Source organism: Pteropus medius, unplaced genomic scaffold, assembly GCF_902729225.1.
Source record: "Pteropus medius unplaced genomic scaffold, Ma_sr-lr_union100, whole genome shotgun sequence".
In the NCBI taxonomy this organism is placed as follows: Eukaryota; Metazoa; Chordata; class Mammalia; order Chiroptera; family Pteropodidae; genus Pteropus; species Pteropus medius.
Window position 1 is genome coordinate 14,632,805 of NW_024340849.1, and position 25,790 is coordinate 14,658,594.

Consider the following 25,790-nt stretch of genomic DNA (forward strand, 5'->3'; position numbering starts at 1 on the left):
CTTCCAACAGAAACGTTTTATTTAAGGAAAAAAAACGTGTCTGGTATTTTGTGCATAACCCCAGCAGAAGGTTTATACTTGCCATCTGGAGGTTTATTTTTTTTTTCCTTCGGCTGGGCCCTCTGAAGGAAAAAGGATTTCAATATTTTCAAATCGGTACGTGGAGCTCTCCGGAAGAGTTGTCGGGCGATAGAGGAGCAAAACAAAAATTATTATTTTAATATAGAAGAGAAGAATGAGGTAAAAGTGAAAAGCAGCCATTTACGAACTGCTCTCTTTGTGTACTTTAAACTTCCATTTGGATTGATCTTAATCAGGGTCTGATAGTTGGGCCAAAAGGGACCGATCAGAGCTTTCAAGAAGGCCCAATTCAGCTGTAGCGATTGGCGCAAAGGAATTAAACATGCGTATGCGGTATATGCACGAGCGTATCCATGTGCCGATGTATGCATGACGGTTAGTTCTGAGTATGTACCGGAACACACACACGCACACAAGTGTTTGAGGGTGCAGTATGGTTTAGGAAGATTAATAATTTAAGAAATCAATTTTATGAATGGGCGACTGCTGAAAAAAATCATTGACTTTTATTTTGAAAAGTGCGAGTAGATCGACAAAGTTCATAAAACTGTCTAGTTTTTACTTATTTTTTTTTAAAAAAGAGAACGGTGTATAATTAGAAGAATAGTTAAGTGTAGTAAGGGAAATATAATTTTAAAACAAATGACTTTTGTGGTGAGCTGATCAAATGAAGTGGTAAATTTATGAATATAAATATTAGTGTTATGTAACTTTTTTTTAAACGAGTGCCTAATTTGCAATTGGTAGTTACTCATATGTAGGTCTTAAGACTTTTGTCTGTTATCTTTTTGACATTCCATACAAAACATACTCAGTACCTTTAATTTTAAACCACTTTCAATGAAATTTTTGCGAATGATGCTATGATAGTAAGAAAAAGTATCTGAGAAGGAATGAAATAGATTCAGGGATCATAAGACTCTTATTCATTATAAGAGAATCACGATGAATATAAGTTTCTGTTTTTATCTTTAGGAATTACCAATGATGTGATTTTTATATGTTAATTTTTAATTTTGCATCTTAAATGTCTGAACTCACAAATTTTAGTTTAATTTTGGACATTTTAACTCTCCTTTAGCCAAAAAGAATTTTTAAAAATATGTGTTCCATTCCCACAGCTTGCCAGTTGCCTCTACCATAAGAAAATGCTGAATATGACATCATATCACTAATATGCCCTCTCAGTTGCCAAATATTTTGGTTGTTAGATTTTTTTTTTTTTTTGAGAGGATGGTACTCATAAAATCAAGATCGCTCTGTCACAGGAAATGTATTTATAGGAACTGTTTTAAGGCGTTTATTAAAAACAAATCTGGTGATGTGTATCTCTATTGATTCAAACACTAGAAAGAGGCAAATTGTACATACATTATAGTTAGAAAAAATAGCCATTTGGAACACCAGCAGAAAGCTTTTGAAACCACGGATGCTTACCAGTTCTTCATTTTAGCTTTCTGAGACAGACAGCAAAGTTTGATTGTACATGTTCCTTATATGGGGCCAATTCTATACCATTTTTAAAAATGCCTTCACGCATACGCTGGAGAAGCAGATTTTTGTTTATTCTACAGTGTGTATTGTACTGGCTCTAATTCTGCATTCAGCGGCTTTTGATTTGGTGCCAGACATCTTGTGGAGATTGTGTATGCTATGCGTTAATTGTTCAAAATGCCTATCTAAGAGACTTTACATTTCTTGAGCTTCATTTGTTGTTTTGGGTTTGAGCATCTATGCATTTCTGTGTGTATGTGTGCTTATGACCAATGTGTGTTTTAACCCAAATTGCTGGAGTTAAGTGTGATCAGCTATTTGTTACACAAGCTTTCCTCTGAAGACAACACAGCACTGAATTCCTTCTTTTTTTTCCAGTGACAAGTCAATTACTTGTTTAAATTCAGTTTGAACTCTCTGAACTGAGAGAGGCCAGAGGAAGCAGGTTTTCCCTGTGAATAAACAAAAGAAGAAAAATGTAAAATTATTCTAAAACACTGGGATTTCAGGTTGTGGGAAAAGTATAATTAAGCACTACAACAATTATGATTCCTGCCTTGTGAACTGGCAGCTATAGGGTTTGTAAAATCAGTTTTCCTCTAACTTCCTAGGAAGAGAAATACTATAATCAATGATATTTTAGGAGAAACAAAGGAAAATGTGAATTTTCTATTAGCTGAAGTTATGAAGTGTTTCCATGACCATATCCCACAACAGACTGTTCCCTTCTTGCTGTGAAATATTGGACCTGTCCTCAAATGTGTGGACTTCATGAAACTAAAACCTATGAAAAGTCATAACACTAGAGCTGTCAAAGAGTAAATCTTGAATATAAACCCGAATGTATTTTTAAAAATCAGTTTCTTCTCACATGACAGTTTAATGAACTTGACCAAATAAATTTTGTGATTTCTTTTCTGTGTGGGTTAGAGGCTTAAATACAAATGAATCCCATTCTCAGATAAATTTTAAAAAATTGAAAGCATTACTTCTTAACTGTGGGATAGAGGATTTTTTTTTTTTTTTTTGCAGATGCAGTTTAAGTGTTAGGAGTATAAGCTTCTATCAAATTATGCCGCTGTGTCTGTCCTCATTCAAGCTATAAACAGCATGAGGCATTACCTGGTCCACAATAAGTACAGTTCTAGTTCTAAATTTTGAATTTTATAACTGCTTACATCTTCTTATTCATCAAATGAGAATTTTAGTAAGTAATTGTTTGGTCAAATTCTACATATCTAAAAATAAAGCAATTGTACAAAGATAAAATTATGGCAAATGAAATTGAAAACAAAAGTGGCGAAATTTCCTCCTAATGGTAATTTAAGATCACATCATCAGCTCTCGCCAGCCTGTGCATGTGTTAAACCGTATAGAGAAACCTATAATTATTGTAATTGCTCTTTTTGCTTTATACTAACAAGCTTCAAACCATGTTTCAAACTAGTTGTTTTGAAATAGTTATTTGTCAAGTCATCAAATCTCAGAAAGTAAATGGTAATGAGCTTTCCATGTTTATATTCTGACTGTTGGTCATATTATGCAGCTTTTCAACTCCATAAAGTTCAGAGATAGAAATGGATGTTGATTATTTCTGATATCAGGGCCAAAAAATAAAATAATTTCATGATTTCTGTTTAAGATAAAAAAAAATAGGAACATTTTAATATCAAAATCTTGCATTTGGGAATGCCTTCTTAGAAGAAAGTTTCCTATGAATAAGTAAAAATTTCAGTCAGCCACCTAAATTTTTTAAGGCTGAAAATTCGGATATGAAGTGTTCAGCCTTTTTTCATATATCACAGGAAGTGCTAACATAAAAAGATTAATATTTAAACAACACCAGTAATAATATTTTCCACTGCATTTTACATATGGCTCTTTCTTGCAAACCTCACAGTTGGTTCCTATAGCCTCATGCAAGTAGTCACTGGGTTTTAAAGTTTTCAGTAGTGTATCAACTATGCAAATTGCATTTAGTATTTTTAAAAGATATTTCATATACATACTATTTTCAGAACCACGATTATAAATGAAAGTAGCTGGTATAAATGCATTGCTATTCAAAATTATTGTTTAACTGCTATAACGGAGCAAAAATTTTAGATTACAAGCTAATATAATTTCTCAATTCCCCACTGAGTCAAGAAAACAAAACATATCAGTGAAAAAACATGCAGGAAAAACTTTTTTAAATGAGCTTACTTTTTGGTATTGTTGATATACAAAGCATTTTAAATTCACTCATTTTAAAATAACAATGGAAATTTTCTCTTTTTCCTCCGTGCTCGATTTCTTTAAACAAAATTATATTGATTTTGTTCTTTAGGTTTAAGCTGGTTAAAATTCACCAGACACTTAATCTTGATATTGTGACTACATCTTGCTCTCTTGCCTCTGATTAAATTTCCAAAATCCCTGCATGAGATTCACAGATGCCAGTTTGAATATTTCTCTGGGACTAATTTCTTACCAAGAAAAAAAAAATGGATCAGTTACATCTTTGGTTAATATTATTTAATCCCTAATTTCTGTTAGGGCTGAATATTTTGAATGTAGTGTTGGTAATTGATAAGCATTCTTATAGAGCTAGGCGTTGGCATTGTTTCAAGAAGAATTAGGAAGAAGGACTTGGAGCACTAGGGAAAGAGGGTTGAGGAGAAAAGTGTCCAGGAAAAAAGATCTAATAGCTGATGCAGTCTTTAAATACCTTTCCAACTGATCTACAGAAAATTATGCTGAAGAATTGTTTGTTTCCTGTTCCACTATAAATATGGTTTGCATTACACTCCTTATTTGTTTTTGTTTTGTTTGTTTTCACTAAAATTTCAGTACCACCACAGAGGTTTAAGAATTAGTGATTTCTTCTTATAACATTTTTTTAATGGCTTTTTTCCATAGTTGCATTTTGGACATTGTCATGTTTCATCAATATGAATGTTGTGTGAGTGTGTTTCCAAGCCAATCTGAAACTTCTGTCACTGTGATGCCACTAAGGGGGAAAAATGCTTTAGTGTTACTTCTTTATAATCAGCATGTAGCTATACCTATGGTTAGCAACCTGGCATTAAGAGATTAGTTTTGTTTTGCTTTGTTTGTTTTATTTTAAATCTTAATTTCTAATCTACTGAGAATATATGGATTTTAGATATGATTGTGGCAATTTTAAAAGTTATTAGAATTTAGATTTACTTTTATCTTAAGAAGAAAATGCAGTAGAGAAATTTGCTCTGCGTATCAAACCTACTGAGAATTTCAGGACAAACACACATAAGATTACTGGGCTTTTTTTCTGTCCTCCCCGCCCCACCCCCACCCCCCAATATTATCAGAGTTACAAAAAAAGCTCATTTTTCAGTCAATATAATTGAAAGGTAATTTTAGGTTTAAGTTTTTCAGAGTTTGTGTATATTTGGGTTTAAATTAGCCCTTAATTCTTCAGGCATAACTCTAAAGTGACATAGGGTAAAGTTATATATGGTAAACAGTATTGATTACTAAAAAAATAAGATTTGGAGTTTTATGTATTCATAAAATATTTACAATATATTTAGGAAATAATCATAGTCCTTTAAAAAAAAAGCAACATCTATATACTAGGAAACGGATGAATACTGCAAATCTGACAGATAATTCTACAAAATACCTACATTTTGAAGTATGAAGTGATCTGCTAAAAAGTTTTGCATGGGATTTTTAGAAAACTTTCTTAATTGGAAAGTTCTTAACATTTTAGACTCTATAGTAAACTATTGGGCACATTATCGTATCACCTTATATATATAGATATTATCACATTGTAGTAAGCAAAATGAAGTTATCTTTCTGAAGACTAGTTCTGGAGGTTGAATTCCTGATTTGGTGCTTGAAAATGGTTTGATAACTAGGTGTTTCTTCACTTAGACTTTGAGAGAATTTCTGTTTTGCAGTGCTGATGGTTCACAACTTAAGTTTCATACTACAACCTTCTATCAATAGGCATGTTTGTGTCACAATATTGTATTCTGATAAGAATTTTAAAATTCACATGTGTGATATTTTTGTCTTTAAATTCCATGTTGCTTCAAGTCTATACCTTGTTTTCTTCAAATTCTTCTTCCTTATTTCTTAAAGAAATCTTCACATACTAATCAAGGCATTTTAGTCAGTGACTTAAAAGGGACCCTCCACTATAACATTTTATTAGGGAGAGCATACTGTTTTAAAGGCAGTCCACCCCCAAATTGTGATAAAGAGGGGTTTGAAACACCTGAGAAGTTAGGGGTGGGAGTAGTGTAGATGATGGTCTAATTTCAGACTCTACAGAAAAAATGCAGGCTTTGCATCCTCCGGAGACCTAGAGGGCTGTGCTTTCCTAGAGACCAAATTACACTCCTCTTAAGAGAGGGCACGTTGAGGTAATTGGTGGGACAGAGCGGGGAGAGTTGAATTCCAGCTGCTCCCATTGTAGCTGACCTGAAAATGAATAGGGGATGTTAAGAGTGGAGGCTAACATTTAACTTGGCTTTTTCACCTCCACAAACCTAAGGGTGAGAATTATAGAGTACTGAGTGCCTACACCAATAATGATCCCTGTTCAAGTGGGAATTGCTGTGCTGGGGAAAAACTCTCACACCATTTTAAAAATAGTTGATGCGTTTACCAACCACAGTCCTATTACTGTAGCCCCAATGAAGTTGGTCCATGATGTGGAAACGCTCCTTGTTTTAGTTAGCCATCTAGTGAGTGTGTCTTGGATTCTTACCTCTTTGGTTATCATTTGAAAAGATTCATGACAGACATTTGGAAGGTACTTGTATTCCATCTCCAAGAAAGGGATCAAAAGTGGAAGTGCCTATATTCCATTTCCCCCAGAATGTGCTCTTTCTTTCTATCTTTTTTTTTTTTTTAAGGAAAATAATGCTGTGTTACTCAATAGCTTTTCTAACGAATAAAACAAATTAAATTGATGTTACATGCATATTTAAACCCCATCCAGTTAAGTACTGATGTGATTAAAATAATCAAATGTATTACTTAAAAAATTAAAAAGGATAAATTTTGTACCCCATTATTTTATTGACTTTTAAATATAAATTGCAGAAATGTTTACATTCCTAATGGCATTATTAAGCTAAACTGACAAATCAGAGGAAAAAAGTTGATTGCCCAGCACATTATTATTTCTGCACCTGTCATTCCAATTCAGGAGTGGAAGCGCAGCATAGGAGCAGGGTGGATGCTGCTTTCTTAGGGTTCCTTTGTGTGATGTGGGGGGTGGGGATAAATGTTTCACAAGTGTAGTTTCACTTTGCAGTGTCTTTTTGTGTGTTGTTGTGATTAAAAGACTACAGTGTTTTTCATGTAGCTTTGAAATTAATGTGCAAGTAATGGAGGGGTAGAGCTCTCCAGTACCTGCAGCACCAAGCCTTTCTAAGCAGAAGGCGGGCGTCAGCTCTTTAGTAAAGTTGTTTAGAACCAACCGCACCAACTTTCATCTCTACCTTGTGAATCTGTAAGGGGAATTAAGGGAAGAAGAGGGGCATACCAAAATAATTTAGGTAAGAGTGCAGATCTGGGATGAAAATACTTTAGATTTTTAATTTCTGGTTATATAGTGGCCAGAAGATTGCCAATGCTTTGGTTTGAAATTGTGCTTTTTCCTTTAATGTATTTTCTCCTTGTTTTAATCATACCATATCATTTTTCAGACATTCGAACCCTGTTTCTCCCTGTCGCATAAGTGGCAATGATTGCTTCTTAAGATAGTTCTAGAATTTCTTGGGTGTTCATTATCCACAATTAATTTCACACAGAGAAACCTAAACTTTCTGCAGCCAGTAGAATAAATAATGCCCTATTCCTTTTTGCCTTTTTTTAGGTCCTTTAAGAATGTTATTATATTCTTCAAAATGTAATGACATTAGATTTGGATTGAGAGGGAAAACAGTATCTTTATTTCATTCCATCAAACGAATAGGTTGAGTATACAAAGAAGTGGTTAAAATGCCATTAGTTCCGAGAAGATACTAGTTAGCACTACTCATATGAGTATAGATTTTGTCCTGTGTACTAAATGAAATTCCTAGACTTTAATAACACTTAATGTGTAGCGTGGATCCCACTTAATCTCCTCCCTGGCTTCACAGCAAAATGTTTACATAAATGAACTCTCAATTTTGATATCAACTATTTAACTCTGTCTTTCCAGAATTAATACTACTTCCATAATTAAACATGTTCCACAGTTAGTTCCATAGGAGTATTATCTTTAAAATTATGTTCTTTTCTGTCCTTTTAAGCCACCTGCTGACTAGGTCAGCAAAGAAATGGGAGCCTGATTTTATTCTAAAGCAAATTAGTTATTACCCTACTATTGTATCAGACATTCAGCTTCGGAGGAAGTAAAAGACAAAATTCCATCATATTTTCATTTTGTTACATTTGCAGCAGAAATGTGTATGCTCAAATTGGTTATTTTCAACTCATGACAGGTGTGATATTTAAAATGATCACAGCTGTTGTGACTTAAAATTGATTTTCCTATTAACACCTGAGAAAAAGACCTGAGCGGTATTAAAAACTTAAATAAGGTAACTGTAAAATTAGGTATGTTGATGTGAATCTGGTAGTCCTACTTCCCAGAGGCTGCAAAGTGCAGCAAACCTCGGGGATGCCTCCAAGGAATGAGCCAAAACTGTTAGAAATAGATGCGTGATTGTTAAAAGTGGTTACTTTTTAAAGAATTTATGTAATAAGAGGACCTCTTGGCCCAACTTTAAAATGTCAGTTTTGCTAGTAAAACCCTTAGGATTCAGTTTACTTAATTAACTACAAGAAAGATGACTTATAGGAATTATCATGAGATCCTAACCTCTAAACTTTTTTACCTTTTAATATGACATTGAGAAATGCAAAATTATACTAAATTGTTGTTTATGGAGGAAGTTTTGGTTTTATGGCTCTTATTTTCTATCATTTCTAGATGATGGAAAAAAAAAACAGATGAGAAAAGATAAACAAATTATGCCTAAGCACTTGTTTTTGGAACTTTAATACATTTTAATATTCACTTTGCAAATCCATTTAAATTATTTTAGAGTTAGATGGTGCTTCTTGCGTTCCATTGATCTATTTTGATGTTGACTTGGGATAATCAGTGTGTTAGAATCTTGAATGTGGCAAATAAACTTCCTATCTAACCATATAACCAATTTAACAAAACTTAGGTACATTGAGATATTAAGATAGTTTCATAATTTCAATGATGTAGTGTATAAAATATACAGCTGGCATGATATGGAATTATTTATAGATAATAGTGCTTTCACAGATGCATTGCCAATAGGGAGCTATGTAGATTAAATTCTTTGGCTGGTCCTAGACTTTACTCATGTAACTCAATCAGAATTGAAAGCGTGACAGATTATATGATAATAAATATATGACTGGATTGGAGAAAGTATGGGTGGGTAAGTCGATAGATGGATAGATGAATAGATTATATGATTAGACAGTAATAGATAATGCCAATTATTTATTACTCAAAACTTATTCAACAAAAATTTACATACAATATGTTATTTTGATTATTTAATATAATTTAGAATGAGTTAGTTGAAAATAGTAAACATCTTCCATCACATAATCAATAGAGGTAATTCCAAAAGTTCCAGAATGAACCAAGATCATTGATTTCAAAGTTATAGGTTAGGACTGATAGACACCACAAGATCACAAGGTCAAAATGTCATATATTAAGTGATCCTGAGTCGAAATGGATATTTTGTTGTTTAGCTAAAGGAAGATACTCCTAGAGATCGGCATTGTTTACATGAAGATTTCAGAAAATAGAAGTGAATATTTGTCACTAGCATACTCTGATTACAAACATGTCTTTAGAACAGTGATGCTCCCCACCGCCTTCAAGGACATATGGCAATATCTGAAAATTTTTTGGTTGTCACAACTGCAGTAGTAGAGTAAGGGTTTGCCTCTAGCATCTAGTGTGTAGAAGCTAGGGATGCTGCTCATCATTCTACAGTGTACAGGTCACCCCTCACTAGTGCTGATGTCGAGAAGTTCTGCTTTAGAAGTAATACATCTGAGCCTTAATAATTAAGTTCCATCATGGCGAGCCACATTATGAGTGATAGCAGCTTGCTCTCTCCTACCCCTCCCCTCTCCTCTCTTCTATGAATTTCTCTCTCTCTCCCCACCCCACTCTCTCTTGGCATAGCACACTGTACTATTGTCCAGGTATATCCACCATTTACCATGAAAGTGTGAGATTTTGTTTGAAGTGTTGTAAATAGAGTACATTATTTGTGAATCAATTGAAATGGCTTTATAGCCACTATTAGAATATGTTGAGTCGATAATGTACATTTCTCCATACCTTAAATATATATTTATATCTTACCTTTCAAAATATCTTAAACTGTTTCTCACTGTAACTGTTGGTTTATCAAAATCATTCTAAAAGTTAAAGTTTATTAGGATTATTTTTTTCTGTAGGACATAAAAAGGAAAAATAAAATAAATTAGCATAAAGAAACTTAATTATTAATTACATTTAAGTATTTTTGACATTATGGGCATTGTTTGCACCAGTGAAAGATTAAAGATTGAAACCAACATTAAAGACTTTCTTTTCAGTTTTCCCAATAATGCAGCTTCTTTCTCCACCCACAACTGGGTATCTCCATTTCTGCCGCTCCTGCACTTCCCATCAATGTTAGATAATTCTTGGCGGAGATTTGGAAGTGATTTCAAAACCTCGATTGACTTCCCTAGCCCCCTGTGGAGGAAGGTGGCGGTATCTGGTGGCAGAGTCTTACACCTGCCAACTTGTAGAACCCAGAAGCACACCTCATTTCTTAGATGCCAAGGTTTGGAGAGAGCTGCCAAGTCTGACAGTAATGAGTGCCACTCTTCAATTTCCTCCTCATGCCATACAAGGTTCTCCAAGGTTCGATCAGAGTAGAGATGGCCACCTGGCACAGACGTGGCAGTTCTGATTTGCAGTCTAGCTTTGGTGTAGGTATATATACATGCTTGTACTACTTGGCTGTAATATTTCAATTTCACCCCCACAAGTATCCTCAGTCTCTGTACTGAAAATCCTCCTATTTCCCTGCCCAGCTTGATATAACACAGTTCTGGTAAAAATCACATTCATGCCTTTGAGTTTGTCTGTATTCCTCACAACTGAAGCCATCTTATGAGATTGTCCTAAGTTGACATTTATTTTGATTTGTTTTCCACGTTTCATTATACAGAGCTGTTGTACTCAAAGTGAGCGACTGAAAAGAAAAACAATTTAATATTTACGTGTGTGTGCCAGGCAAATAATTTTGATGATGCTTTTATCGATTTGAGTATTTCTGTTTCTGGGAGATGGCAATATATTTTTTAATTGCAAATTTACTTTAAGTCTAAACTCTTCCAGGAAGCATTGACCTTGTTTTCAGTTTTGATCAATCATTGATTACCTATGTTAGACTCTCAGGAATTCTCTTATATTCCATATGCCCCAGTATCAGCCTCTGAATAATATTAGAACAATAACTTGCTTACACATTGGTTTTAGAATGTGCTTCAAGAAGCTTGCTTGTATTGAATTTGTCAGACCTTTACAGAACATAAAATCAATCTTATTGTGACTTTCTTTAATTATTAGGAAGGTGATTTACTGCTTGCAGTAAATATTTTGTTGCAGTAATAATCAATATTACATGAAATATATTTGCAAGACTCAGTTCTTTTCAAACATTTACTAATTTAATCCTTACTGTACCCCAGTAAGATAGGTGGTCCAAATGTTGTTACCGCATTTCACAGTCTAGGACTGGCATTTCCATTCGCATGTGGCTATTACCATTAACTGTAAGTTAATCAAAATAAAATTTAAGAAATATAGTTCCGCAGTCGCATGAGCCACATTTTACGTGCTCAGTGGGCACGTGTGGTTAGTGGTGACTGTATAGGAGAGCATAGATATAAGACATTTGCATCCTTGTTGTATTGGATGGTGCTGGTCTGGGAAATGGAAGGATTATGGGATTAGATCACTTGCTCAAGATCATATGGATTATAACAGAACTAGAGTCACTTCTCCTGTGTATGTCAATATATTTTTGAATTTTTTTATAGCTTTATATTCAGCAAACATCTGAAGTAAGACTTGATACTTTAATTCTGCCTAGCATTTTAATGGATGTTTGTCTCACCTGTGTTCACCTCTTTTTTATTACGTTTAAAGCTTGATTTAAACAAACTTTTCAAAGGATACGCCCCTTTGTCCATCTGCACACAGTAGGGACCCTGAATCTTCTTCCTCTGAATCAGCCAGTGAGATCCTCCGTGAGAGAGACCGTGTCTCACTGCATCTTTACACACTTGTTAGCAGATTGTGGACAACCAAGGAATATTTATGCAGCCAAAAGAATGAGTCACGTGTCTACCATACCTTCATGCACCTATACATGCAGTGAGACAGGGCCCCTTGCATAGACCATGCTCTCTAAGAGCTGGGCTCTTAGAATTTAGAGTAGAGAGCTCATGCCTTTGCTCTGGCTGTTCTAGTAAAAAACGATGTTTTGTTAAAAGAAAGATAATATGTATGTACTCACATAATCCAAATATCTCTTCAAAATAAAATAAAAAGTCTGAACATCTTATCTTTAATACTCATTTAGTCTCTAACTTGACTTTGCATTATTTTGAAATCTTCACATCTTCTGATGAGTTTTCAAGCATTTAGAGGATAAACTTTTATTCTTGATCTTCCCTTCAAAGATTACCACAATAATATGCATGCAGAGATGCTCAAATAATGCTTATTGAATGAATCAATAAGTGTGGAAACTTTTTAAAATGCCGTTGTCCCTCAAGTTTCCGCCTATCCGAGTAGCACATTGTTTGTAAAACGAATAAATGAATAAAATATATATGTTTTTATTCCTTGCATTATCGAGTTGTACATCTGTGCTTAGTGAATATTGGTGGTGCTAATGACTGTTTTTCATTCATATGTGCACACTCAAAATTGTATCAATTATCTTTCAAGTAAAACTATGGATGGCAATGGATGAATGGGCCAGTCCTAGACAGTGAATGAGTATGTCTCTGCCTTCTACCTATACTTCTTTAATAGGTAAGCCAATTGCAGAATTTTCCCCATCATCCTTGTACTGGGAGCGCCAGTAGCCTACACTCCTGGCAGATGCTTTCTCCTTGGGCTTCTAATGGTATACGCAAACCATCATTTCTCTGGGTAATAATTATGGTGTTAAGAGGCATTTATGTTCTATGCACTCTTTTAGCTTGTACCCTGTTTAGTTCCTGTTATGCAAATACTGCTTTAAACTTAGAAATGCCAATTTGCATTAATATTTTGGTTTCATATAGCTAGCTAATGCATTGCACAAACAAGTGCATTTTAATGAGAACTGGCAGAATGTAAAAAAAAAAAATGTTATTCATTAAATTCTATTGTAGAAAATGCGATAGTTGGTTGCCAGAAATCATTAAGACAAAATATAATGTGTATTGAGGCCACAAAGATATTCCTCATAGAATGCTGGCCCGTATGGCATTCCATGCTACCAGATTCAGTGCTGCTCACACAGGCATTGGGGGTTGGGGTTATTGCTCTGAAGTAGAAGGCGGTGTACCATTGGCATTTGGGTTTATTTTTTAAAATGTAAACATATTTTGCTTTTTGACATTTGCCGTAAGGAATTTGCCATCGCGAATCCACCTCTGAGTGAACGTGGTCTTTAAAAGTCATAAACACCAAGTTCGTAAAGCAGTGTATTCCTACGCCTTACTTTTTGATGTTAAGACCTGAAATGGGGTTTTGCTGTTTTATGACATTTTTCCTTCTTGAAATTTTTTATCAGAATTGTGGGCATAATACTTTTTGATGGGCAACGTGTAGGAGAATAAAAATTTTGCAAGTGGATTTTTAAAACTGAACTATTGTTAACACATGGACTCTTAATGCTGCTGTCATGGTTGTCATATTGTCATAGCTTGTGGTTCCTAATTATAATGAGCTTTTTTGGTGGCGTTTTTGCAGTTGTGTCCTCCCTCCCCCCCCCTCCCCGCCCGCCCTAGTCATCAACTCACTTTTCCCAGAAGGAGAGTTCCAAAGCCTTTGAAAATTCTCATGATTTTGCAAATCCACTCTATTTTTGTCTAGAATACAGGGAAGTTAAAACTGTGGCTGGTATGATGCCATGTTTTGAATCCAATTTTAAAGCAACCCTTTGCAACCCAGTGAGTAAAGCTGACATCTTTGTATCTGTAATGAAGATAATTATACCTGCAAGGTGACATCACTAGCGAAGTAACAAATGCACTTGAAAACTGAGTCTCTGGTCTTCTCTGAATTCTGTAGACCACTTTTGGCATTTAACACTAGACACCTCTTTCATGCTTGTCGTTTGAGAAGTTGCTTTCAGATGAGCTTACTAACGCTGACTGACACAGGGTTAAATTAATTCTTTTCTTTATTACTCAAAGTGATACAGACCTTTCTTGGACTAATGTAGCTTAATTAGTGGTCAATTAAAACTGAACATTGCTGAATTGAAGTTCTTTGATCAAACTCCCTGGCATGGGTTCTCTTTCTTTAACTAGCCACCATCTTGAATTCATTTGGAATCAGTAGTATAAACAAGTTTAAAACTGGTTCTTTTATAAGAAAGTCAGCAGGCTTGTATAGCTGTGTGTTTTTTTTTTTTTTTTACTTCTGTAGGCGGCAATTCAAAGGCATGCTAAATGAAAACAGTACTACACCCTGAAAAAAAATATACATTTTTAAAAGTAACACTAAGTAGTCAGAAAATAGTCAATACCCCCACCTATTTATTCTAAACTGAATATAAATTTCCCAATTTCAGTGGTTAATTTTTTTTGTTACATGGAAGGCTAAAAGAAAACTCCCCGCCCTCGCAAAGTCCACAGTTATATAAAAAGTGAAACAAACAAATAAAAACCATGCTGGGGTTTGGGAGAAAGGTGGGACGGACACCGTTACAACATATAGGCAGAGATGTAACTCAGCTGCCCCTAAATTCATTCTTTATTACTCTTGGGAAACTATTTCACCTCTGTGCCTTTAGGGTGGGGTGGAGACATTACTTAATTTACTGTTGATTTCACCATTTTTGGGGGGAGGACACTATTGCATCAATATGAGAACTGATGATGGAGTATCTTTTATATAAAGCACTAGGTTAAAACACACTGCTTTTCGTAGAATTTTGGTGCAGTTAAAAAAAAAGAAAGAAGGGATGTGGGGGAGCCGGAAACTGGGACAGAGAGAATCACTAAATATTTGTAAGTACATCGGTCTGTTCCCTTTATACAGTTACATGTCTTAATATTTAAAGTGTACATGCCATTCTTGTCTAAACATAAATTGGTACCATTTAGTAATCTCAGTTTTCAAAAGCCTAACAACCTAAAAATACCATAGCTGGCATTCAGTTAGTGTTATATATTTTAAAGTATTAATTAAAACTGGCACTTTTGTGCTGAAAATAAAAGTAATAGATTAGGTTTAAATAGATAATTTGCTTAGTCTGTAGTGGCTTCTCTGACTTCTGAAATTTTCACAGAGAAAGAGTTAGAAGGAAATTTTGGAACTGACCATGTAGCATTTCCCACCCCCACCCCCCCAAAATGATAAAATTTTTGTAATTTTCATTACTTAAAGCCCAAAATTGTGGTTATAAACAATAATTAAAATGAAATTTTTATCACTTGACAGAAAGAGAAATTGCTTATAGTCAAATGTGCCTTTCAGCATTCTCTCTTGCCTTCTCCCTAAAGGGCTGATTAGAATGTAATAATTGGGGATGATAGCGGGAGGAAGACGACAATTCCATTTAATTAAAGATAATTTATTTTACTTTAAATTGGTGATGTCCCACATGAATAAGAGTAGATTTAGCAGATAGATTTATTAATGGGTACTGACATCTCAGTTGACATAAAAAGCAAACATTTCTTTCCTCATTGTTTTTATTGTGTCTCAGCACCTGAAACTCCTGTCACCCGGCTTCCCCTCCTGCTTTGTAGAACTGTAGACTTTCCCACCAAATCTGCAATTATTGATTTATCAGTGAAACCAACTCGATGCTCTGCTGAGTTACAAAGCCAGGCCAGGAGCTTGAAAGGCTGCTCAGAGCCTCGGGATTCATGCTAGAAATGCCTTCTTCTCAAATGACATTCTCTTGACTCATCTTTAATAGATCGAGTTCATGGATTCCTGGGTAGCTTTAGCATTTCGAATGATTATAAGATTTCCTTTGGTCTTGGGCAAGCTATTTACATGACTGTTCCTTTAAGGGACCATGTACCTTGGATGTCATGGATAATGAAAAGTACCACAAAAATATCGTTTGCCTGGCTTAGGTTCATTTCTGACAAGGAATTGAGTAAAAATTAAGGCCCTTGTGTAATACTTTTATTGTCTCATGTAATTGCAAACAGATCCTGGAAATTAGGGAAATTTTTTTAAAGTTAGAAAGTGGGTTTAAAAATGCATGAAATTGTTTTTATATAGTCTTCTCAGCCTGTGTTCACTTTTTAAATGGTATACTTGTAGCAAAATTGTATTTATAATTCTGTAAATCCTAAAGCACTTTCTTTGTTTCTGACAAACAATATTCTGTGTTCCCAATTTCTATTTGATCTCTTTTACATTATCCCTAACTCTTACCCTCATATCACATTACTCTGTCCTTATTCATGTTTTCCCTTGTTCAGTATAGTTGCCTAGTGTGTTTCATTCACATCATGTTTCTCTTCTCTGAATGAATCCAGACCCTCTGTGCACTTCTTTCTCCCTGAGCTTCTGCCCAGAACTTCCTTTATTCACATCGACCCTCTAGTTTTACTTATATTCATTTCTTTTCCTGCTTTGTTTCTCTCGTTTTTATATAAAATTCCTTTATGCAAATCACCTTTTCTTGCTTCTTCATATGTCACTGGTGTGTCTTTCTAGCTTTATTTCAAAATTTAGTTCCATATAACTAATGTTTTCAAATGAAGGAAAGAAACGAGATTTTTTTTTCCTTTTCTTTTTTGGGTGAAGATCATTGTGGAGTTTTTATTTGATTTTGAACCAGATGGACTTATTTTACCCTGTTTTGCCATTTTACTATTCTAAATTGTTAGATCAGTGGTGGTGTTTTTCGAGGATTAATTTTTATTAAGTCTTGATTTTCATGTTGTGTTAACCTTTTCCTTCCCCCCAGCCAAAGCATCATAATCCTTTTTCTGTTTATTTAACTGGTTAGTTTTAATGACATGATCTCTCGGGCTCTTATTTTATCCTTGATTTCCTGCCCTTTTATTCATCTCTTTTTTTATTACTTCATTATCCTCACTTTACCTTACATCTTTTGCTGTAATTAATAGTGAATGAATGATACCGTCCCCAAAATTCTGCTAACAAATAATGCTGGGAAAGAAGAAATTTGTGTACTGAACACTGAGGAATTCGTCTTGAATTTTAAAATTCTGCAGTCATGATTCTGGGTGTGGGGACATGAAGGCAAGTGTTCCGATTGATTCTTAATTCGAAATGAAACCCTACATATAAATTATCATGAGGGAAAATGATTCTCCATTTACACAGGTAAATTCAATTATACCTGTTGGCCAGTAGGTTGGGCCAGGAGTGTGTGCGTGTGTGTGTGCATGTGTGTGTGTGTGTGTGTGTGTGTATGTGTGTACACACTTTGGGAGCAAGTTTGGGAGAGTAGAGGGTGATCTTTGTGGCCAGCCAATGTTGCTTTCAGTGGCTCCTGCTGGTCCAGACAGAAATAGACACTTGGGTCAGAATGAAGACATATTCTATAACTCGGTAGTGGTATTTCCTCTCTCTTCCCATTTTCAAAATATTTTCTTTCTTTCTCTCTGTTCCATTTTCTCCAGCAGTGTCACCATTTCCAAATACCTTCAACCTTTGTCTTTTTCTCTCCTTTTTTGCTTTACTGCTGTCACTTAGTTAAAGAATTTCATTAAAGGGGAAGTCGTTCCTCTTCACAGCAAAAATTGGATGGGATACTTTTGTCAGCTAGCCTCTCTTTAGTAAATTCTGTACCCTCTGGAAAATGTCAGAATTTTTGAAAAATAAGTGAGAGGACAACTACGAAATCCCAAACCAGAAATACTCCCACCTTTACACAGAAGGCTTTCAGGAAGAGAAGCCCCCTCTAATCCAGGGAGGAAACAGGATCTGGGAGTGGCAAGAGGGACGCAGTTAAACGTGGTCCAGATGCAGCTCGGTCCAGGGGGAAACCTCGTGCTTGGTCATTTGGGTGGCCGTGCTCGTCTCACCTCCCCTTTTCCGTGCCCTCCTCCCAGGCTCATCCTAGGCCCTCCCACCCCTAGGCAAGTCGCAGGCCTTTCTGTACACAGCTGTGGGTCTGAGTTTCATATAGGCAGCATGAAGTTCCCTCTCTTCCTCCTAGTATGAGTCCTGTGCTGTGGTCCTGCTTGCTCCTTGTCTGTCAGATTGCAGTTGTGATGCTGTCAGCTGTGTCTGACCAATCAGCAAACAACACCACAGGATGAAATTTAAACAATGCAGATGCTCAGATACAGGGTTATGTTGACTGGACCACGAAGGGAAAGCAGAGGTAAGGTCAGAGTCTCCCCAAAGTGATTATCCCGAGCCTGCCTGATCTGACACCTTTTCAGCTCCACTGTGCTGCTCTGGCTTGTACGCTGCCCATGTGCTTTGCCTTACTCCTTTCTTCCCTGCCTTTCACCAGAACTTTCATTTTAATTTGCTGCCCTCGTTACTTTACTCCTTCATTTACTCACTTCCTTTTCTCTTGGGTCGGTGCTGAGTGTCATTATGAATGTTCCTGGGTTGCCTCTAGACTGAGGATCCTTGGAAAATGCCACTTGTGCAGGGCTTTTGTGGAGACACTTTTAGGAGGAGACAACTGCTGAAAATCTGGGCAAACGGGTGGAATCGACAGACCTTATTTATTTTCCCTCTGGGACAATGAAATTTTCATTCGGTTACAACCATGGTTTTCTTTCTTACCATTGAGATGCACTGAATTGTAAATTGAGCTTAAATCATCTTTTTTGGGAATCATTTTAATTAGAAAAGATATAAATAGATAGGACCTAAATAAGGATGAATCAGTCAGTCCTTGAGAATTTGGGGGAAGAAAAAGAGTGGATATCTGCCCCCCTTTTTACAATTTGCAGTGTTAGCTTGCAGGGTTACTGCTCGCAAAAGAAGAAGGTTGTATCGCTTTCCTCTTCTGTTTTGAGTATTTAGTTGGTCCTTTTTATAACTTAGAGTGTTTACAGGGTTCTGTATTCCCTGGTCCCATCTGGAAAATATTTAAACTTCATAAGATCTATAAGACTAAAATATCACATATAATGGGATAGGCAGAAAGAAGAAAAATTAGATGCAGCGAGTGTGTTTAGAATAAGCCAGTTGTTTGTTCAGAAGCGGCTGCTAGAGGAATTGGAACAAATAGCGGTGTGCGGTGAATGGTTGGGTCCAGAGCTGTTCATTTCACCACAGAATGAGCCTTGGTTTGTAAAACTGACATTCTGTTGTGACTTCTAAATCCAAACAAATCTCTGCAAATTTCTGCCCGATCGAGTTAATAAGAAAATATATACATGCAGAGGCAAGAGCCGGGCGCTACTTGTAGTTCTGTCAGTGTCGGTGGAAATAAGAGACGGATTGTACCTACAGTATTACATTCACCCCGCAATTGCCAGGATCTCCAGCTCAGTGGGTTTTCTTGATTTTTTTTTTTTCCTTCTATGCGAACAATGGGATGCAAAAAGAGGTTGCAAAAAGCAGACCGGCAAATACGGGACTGGAGTCCCTTCTCTTCTAATTGCTCTGTAATTGGGAGTGGTTTCCACGTTCCCACTATCACACTTGCAGCAGGAGAGGAAGACAGATGTGGTTTAGCAGGAACTGGCTTTCTCCAGGCCGGATGTGCTGTGGGACCAGGAGGTCGTTCCTCACTTGCAGGCCTGTGATCTGCTTCACACCTGTGCTCATTTTTCCCCATGATCGATGACCTTGTATTAACCCGGAGTGACCTTTCACCTTCGCCTGTTCTTTGGGACTAGCTCTTGGCTAGTGGACTCTCCTTTTTCTCTGATTTACAGGTGGTTACTGGAGCCACATACACTTGTTTTTCATGGTGCACAGTGCACTTAGCAGCCCGGCAAGACCTGCAATTTCATCCCTCTCAAGGGGCTGAGAAGGCGATTGGGAGGTGGGGGTGCAAAGGGAGAGGTTGCTGTTCGCATGTGCTTTTCTATTTTGTGGCTCATATGGTATCAATTACCATTTGATGGCAACGCCAGGCCTGAGGCCCTTTGCATGTTTGTCCTGTGAGAAAGATCTGGAAGAACCGACATATGGTTTTGATTGCAGCAATTGCAGGTTGATAGAATGAACGCAGGGGTGAGGTGGGTGGGTTTTCCTTCCGGCCCTTCATATGCCATGTGCTGCCAGGAACTGGTCTTTTCATCATCCAACCCCCTCCCCACTCGCCGCACCCCCCCCGCCGCACCCCCCCCAGCTCCCTACCACTTTGCATTCCTTGCCCCTGCCTCCTCTGACTTCCAAATCCCCACCAAAAACATGTGGCCCACATTAAGGACCTTCAATTAAAACAAACAAAATAATTGTCTGCCCTTCTGTTAAAATCCCAGAGCAGGTCAGTCCGTCAGGATGATCAGGATTATGCTAAAGTTAAAAAACAAATGGGTGGTGGGGAGTGGGTTCCTTCTAGAAACGAGGGGCATGTTTTAAAATGGCTATTAGTTCAGGTTGTTAAACATTGAAATGATGCTGAAAAAATGGCAGCAATAGAGATTAATATATCTGTGTGTGTTTCATTCAGAAAACACCTCTTTGAATTTGCTTTAGCACATACTGCATAGGGGCAACAGTTCTTTGAGGTTCTATCTTCCTGTGCATCTCAGGCTGTGAAATGAAAAAGCAAGTGTGGGTGTGTATGTCTGCGTGCTTCGGAAGGGAGATATTAGAGACCCATCTCTCCCATGCACAGTAACTTCTCTCATACTCAATTTGTGACGGTGGGGGGTACCCAGGGAGAGACTCCTCATTACTGCTTCTCAGCAGGGATTGCATCTGCGAGTTTGCCAGGGAAGGTCTAGTATTGGGGAACAGAGAGGCGAAGAGGGGAAAAGAACATTATAGACACTTTTAATGCTACCCATGAAAATGTTTTTTGTTTTTTTTTTCCCGAGTAACATTTTTCTATAATGCTCTCAAATTCACATGTCTTGTAATCTGTTCTACAGATGGGTAGTCCATGAGGCTGCCTTTTTCATTTCAGCTATTGCATTTCAAAATATTACTCACAATTAGTAATTTATGTAGTTTCAAAAGATAATATAGTATCCAAAAAAGTTTTTAAAATGTAAGATGAATTATTAGTTCTAAAGGCCACCTATTGAGGCCTAATTACAGGACTTTGTGATCTTTATTAAGAGGTGGTAAAAACTTAAAACATAAATTATTGATTTAAATTGTAGAGATATGTCTGTATGGTAGACTCTGTAGAGAAAACTGACCATATTTTTATTTGACTGTGTCTTAACACATTTGCCTAAGACTTCATTTTTTCTTTGCTCAAGTTTTATCCTCCTAATAGACAGATTGGTTTGCTAAATGATCATGTCTTTTTTTTTTTTTTTTTTTATCAATCCTGGTAATGATTATATTTTGCTGTTTGGTAATCTTCTTACAGTTTAATAAAATGTTGTCTCCTGAGCTATTTGAATTTATAGCAACAAGTGATTAATTGCTTTGCTCTAGGAACGTATTTTAATACTGGCTATTTATTTGACTGGTATTTAATGGATACATATTATAACCTTAAATCACCTATCAGTTTGACAGCTTAAGACTTAGCATTTCTACTTGCTGTTCATGCCATATTAGCTGCTTTCAAAGAGTAGTGTGCTGAGAAGACCAATTTGGTGATTTTTAAAAAAATATATAGATTACTTTCCAGAAATATATAGTATTGGAAACTTGTAGCGAAAAATATATCGTATGGATTGTTAGCCTACCTTAGAACACGTTGGGTTGGTCACTTAACAGCAGCTGTGCTGGAGAGATATTTGATTTGAGAAGACTTTTTGAATCTTCTCAGCCCTCACACCATTCTGGTTTTGAAATGAGAAAATGGAAAAGAGTTTTAGGGGAGAGAGATATCTCAGCTTTGAAAGGTGGTATAGGTAGAAATCTTTTAGTCCTTCTCATATTAACCGGCATTTCTAATCTGTCCCCCCAACAGAGGACAAAGAATCTGATGAGAATGTGGGTTTATATTTTAGAGACACACTACAGAGGCATGAGATAGTGTTAGATACTAGCTATATGCTTCTTGCTTAGCATTAATTTGATTTTTGGACTGAAATTTAGGAAAGCTTGCAGAGGAGGCAACTTTTTTTGTATACTATTTTTTTTTAATCCACTACTATTAAAATCTGATTCATTCTTCTGTAGGATTACCATATTCGATAGTGTCTTTTAAAATGATTGAATTTATATAAAGAGCAACAGTCCTAAAAGACGCAGAGTGCCACTACATATGTGGTGTCTGAATCCTTTTAAAAGAAAAGAAGAAAACCTGCATCGTCAAAAGTCTGACTGTAGGAATCCTCAAACTCTGTCCTTGGAAGTTGTGAAAATTACTAGTGTTCTTTTTTTAGTTTGTAGTTACTCACAGTGAAATATTTATAAAATTATGTTATGGCGTTTTTTTTAAATGTATGCAAACAACTACTAGATCACACTTGAATCGGAGTTGCTTTTATAAATTGAGGAAGGAGAAGGCCTGCAAAATTCTCTGTGGGATGAAAAATTGCGCTTGTTTTCTCAGGACTGTCCAGGAAAGGTGAAAACTACTCTCCTTTCTGAATGCCAAGCCCCTACACCCCCACCCCTTATCTCCCCTCACCCCCAGGCCCCTGCCACAGGCCCTAGGTACAGAATGCATTCACTTAATCTTTGAAGAGCTCCTTGCCTGTCTTTAGAGTCTGTTATTGTTCATACGCTGCAAATATACACTGTTACGTCCACAAGGAAGACATTACAAACATGGAGAAGGGCCATGCCAATTATGAGCAGGAAAAGACCAAGTCTGCCAACTATAGAATTATACTCAGACTTCACGCTATCCACCTTTTGAACAAAATTTGAACCTTTGAGGAAAAAATATTGGGGGTTCTGATGAGCTTTCTCCCCCTCTTTTTTTTTTTTTTTTTACTCTTTGCAAATTATGACTTCCTGATCCTAAGGGGGTAGGGGGGAACCTCAAAGGAAAAACTCAACAGGCTTCCTAGACATCAAATAGTTCATACAAAACAATATTCTGATGACTTGCATGTAAATAAATCAGAAACATATGAATTAAGCTTCTCTCGAAATACATATGAGCTAAAAAATAGAAGTGCTGAGAAAATGTGTTTTGGTTTTTGCTGAGCCCATGACATTGTATGAGACATTGAACAAACACAAAGCACAACTCGGCTTCCCCACTCATAATATTATCCCAGTTCAATGGCACATCAGTTTACCATGTGCCTAAACATGAGCCACCTTTGGTGTGCTCCCCCACACTTAATTACTTGCAGTTTAAATGTTTTTCAATTAGAAGTTCGAAAATAGCATCACATTTCAAGGAAATGCAAATCTTAGCATTTTCTCACCCAGTTGGCTCACGTCAGACTATTTTAGAAAATACCACAGATCATGTTACCTTAGGAACAGTCATACTGGAATGACCCTCTTTGGCGGAATGGGTATGTAGCAGAAGAAAAGCATCATTATTAAGAAACTGGCCCCGAAGTCGATGCTGCCTATCAAATCAATGATAAAGCACCACAGGTAAATAACCTCATGAAGATGAACGGTACCCTCTCTTGGCATTACTGTGGGGACCCAGCCGTGCGCTGCCAAGCTTAGATCATGACCTCAGAGATCCTGCTCTTTTTCGTTGCTGAGCTGTGTGGCCTTGAAAGCAGTGGAAGTTTGCTTTCTCTTTCTCACATTGCATTTGAGAGAGCTAACGTTAGGGATTCTAAGTCCTGGGACAGTTACAGAGTCCTTAGTGCCCTCAAATCCTCTCTCCTTGATACCTTGTTCCTCAGCACCTAGCTTTAAGTACAGGAGCTGAATACAGGCAAATTTAGGGACCGAAAACATCCAGAGCTTCAGGCTTCTGCTGCTGAATGTAAGTCACTGACGTGCACTTGGATGTAATCCTATATCTTATCTGTTCTTTGCACCAGCACTATCACCTGAGATTATCAGTTTGAATTTATAGAGAGGCTGTAGATTTCATCTTTCTTACTTAGGGATTGCTTATTTTGGTTGTTTAAAAATACATTTTAATGTTCTTTTCCTAACTCCTTCACTCAAAAAGTGATAGGCAGATTGAATTGTTACTATGAGTCAAGTGCTGGAATATAGCTCTGAACAAGACAAACATTAGACGAGTAAACTTACAGCTATCTTTAGTCTGATAATGCACCAGTCAGGGAGTACAGGCTGCTCAAGGTAGACAGAGGCGGGGCACCTAGCCCACATTTATTTGGCCTGCAGGAAGTGAGTTCCAAGGATGAGTGGAAATTAAGTAGACAAAATGCAACGGTAATAACTGGATCAAAGGACAGAATGGCATACATCATAGTTCAAAAGTAGTCAGGATGGCTAGCGGTCCTGCCGCAAAACGATAATAGTAAGAGATGGCACTGAAATAATAAACAGTGGCCAGATCATAAAGTGCTTTGTGTACCCAATAAAGGAGTTTAGATTTCATCATGAATATAATGAGGAGCACGGTCAAATGGGCATGCCCAAGAGGTCATTGAATTTAAAAGTCCAGAGGGCTAGTATGAACATCAGGAAGACGTAGTCACAGAAGGTGAGGAAAGCAGATCTGACTAGAAGGAGGAAGTAGTCGACAGTGTCAGATGTTACTGAGAGATAAAAATGACCTTTGGCTGCAATATCCAGGAGCTCTGGGGCAGGTTCATTGGAGTCTCGGGTGTGGAAGTAAGGTAAAAATGTGAGAAAAAGGCATGGCAAGAAGCTTGTCAGTCATCATTGACATCATTATATCATCATCACTGGAAAATGAGCATTAGGCATCTTATCTACCAGATAGAGAGAGTGATGGAAAGAATGAGACACACACACCTCAGGGGATTGGAACATGCTTGGGAAAGTAGACCATAAATAGAAAACAGAAGACAGCAATACAGGTTAGAAGACGTGCAAAGGGCAAAATGAGCTGTACAGACCAATCAGTTGAAGTGGGACCTGAGCAAATCCATGAAAGAATAGAAGGAATTAGATGGCAGGTGAAAAGGGAGAGTTTTTAAGTGGTAAATGCAGCTAGAGTTTTGTATTTTATGTTATGCTTCCTCTTCACAGTCCAATCTGTTTTTGAGTTCCCATCAAAGGGAAATAGTAGAAAACACTATGAAAAGTTAATGTGTGGTCTTAACCTGCTTGTGACTTCTGTTTTAAGTTTCTCAATCTCTTTTGGAAATTAAAGTCACAGACTGAGTCTCTGTCATAGTTTCAAGCACTCTTTATTTTTAAAATCTGGACACAGAAACTAAGGAACAGATAGCACAAATATAGCAAGTCAGAAATACTCATAAATTCTACATGGATGAGTTCCTTGAGAAATTTTGCACATCGGATGATGGACATCTGTGGAATCATAGCATTGTATCTTTTACATCTGTGCTATCTCCATGTGACATCTTTTTTCCTGGTATCACGCAGGGGTTCGCTCTCATGTGCAGTACCTTAAAGAAGTCAGTTATAATTCCGAGGACAGATCTTCTCAACAAAGATACCTAAAGCATAGTTTCGTAAGGCCCGTCAACACCAAAAATCTGCTGTGTAAACTTTGGAAGTGAAGGAAAGAACTGGTCCTCTTTTACTTTGGCTGCTCCCTTGTTTGTTTAATAAATATTTATCGGTCACTTGCTGTGGGCAAGCCATTGCATTCGAGCCCATAGTGTTTTATGGGAAATAAGGTGTGTGTAATTCATAAAAGTTACAAATTTTGAAGCACGGTGCTGGGAAATTTTAAGGTTAAATAACATTCAATTACAATTTTTTAAGCTCGGTCTTTTCCAAAATTTTTTTGGTACATAAT

At 36.7% G+C, this 25,790-nt stretch overlaps 1 protein-coding gene across 16 annotated transcripts in view; it reads left to right on the forward strand.

Annotated features, from left to right (window-relative positions):
* The window catches only part of TCF4 (transcription factor 4), a 338,925-nt gene that overhangs the window by 246,745 nt on the left and 66,390 nt on the right, over positions 1–25,790 (forward strand). The gene's annotated exons all lie outside the window — the stretch shown is intronic.